Source organism: Triticum dicoccoides, chromosome 1B (assembly GCF_002162155.2).
Source record: "Triticum dicoccoides isolate Atlit2015 ecotype Zavitan chromosome 1B, WEW_v2.0, whole genome shotgun sequence".
Classification (NCBI taxonomy): Eukaryota; Viridiplantae; Streptophyta; class Magnoliopsida; order Poales; family Poaceae; genus Triticum; species Triticum dicoccoides.
Genome location: NC_041381.1, coordinates 8,766,678 through 8,767,809, shown reverse-complemented (window position 1 = coordinate 8,767,809; position 1,132 = coordinate 8,766,678). Strand labels below are relative to the sequence as shown.

General features: G+C 39.8%; 1 pseudogene; it reads left to right on the top strand.

The window, feature by feature from the left end:
- The first annotated feature begins 663 nt into the window (after positions 1–663).
- LOC119315372 overlaps positions 664–1,132 on the top strand; it is a 1,078-nt pseudogene continuing 609 nt past the window's right edge.

Here is a 1,132-nt window from a genome sequence, read left to right as displayed (position 1 = left end):
AAAAAAAAACATAGATGGAACTGATTGTCTAAAAAAAACATGGAACTAATGATTTATCTCAAAAAAAATGGAACTGATGATGACGTGTCTAGAGTTAGGACCGGATATATGCTAGTAGGAGTAGCTTGTAAGCAACTACCATCTTTTACATGTAAAGGGAATTCGATGAGTCATGTCATGCTCTACAGGCGTCAGTTCATCTTATCATCTTAGAGAACAATACAAAGTTAGTTTGATGAAAAGCAACCGAGTCTAGAAGAACCCTCCACACGCAAGGCTTTAACAATCGAGCATATCTAAACAACCCATACACGATTGCAACTTAGTCCTACACAATCTTTCCCTTTTTTGTTTATGGCTGACAGCCTATACAAGGTTTCAAAATCGGTTGCAAAAGTGATACTATCTTGATAAGTGTGTGACATATAAAGTGAATAAGATGAGTCATATATAGCAAACATCGGGGTTTTTGTACTTTGTGTGTGATCATATGCACAACTAAAAAGCAACTTTGATGACCAATATCCAAAAGTACGCTTGTAGCTAGTGCAACCTAACACAATGTACCAAAAATCATTTTAGATGCATCCAAACAAAATTATTAAAGCTAATGCAAAGAAGAAAAGAGGTGGTGCCCGGGCTACTATAAATAGGCATGAAGTATAAAGATCATCACAAGCACAAGCATCAAAACCAAGCAAGACTAGTTAACACTAGTCCACCATGAAGACCTTCCTCATCTTTGCCCTCCTCGCCGTTGCGGCGACAAGTGCCATTGCACAAATGGAGAATAGCCACATCCCTGGTTTGGAGAGACCATCGCAGCAACAACCATTACCACCACAACAAACATTATCGCACCACCAACAACAACAACCCATCCAACAACAACCACACCAATTTCCATAACAGCAACCATGTTCACAGCAACAACAACAACCACCATTATCGCAACAACAACAACCACCATTTTCGCAGCAACAACAACCACCATTTTCACAGCAACAACAACCAGTTCTACCGCAACAACCATCATTTTCGCAGCAACAACTACCACCATTTTCGCAGCAACAACAACCACCATTTTCACAGCAACAACAACCAGTTCTACCACAACAACCATCATTTTCGC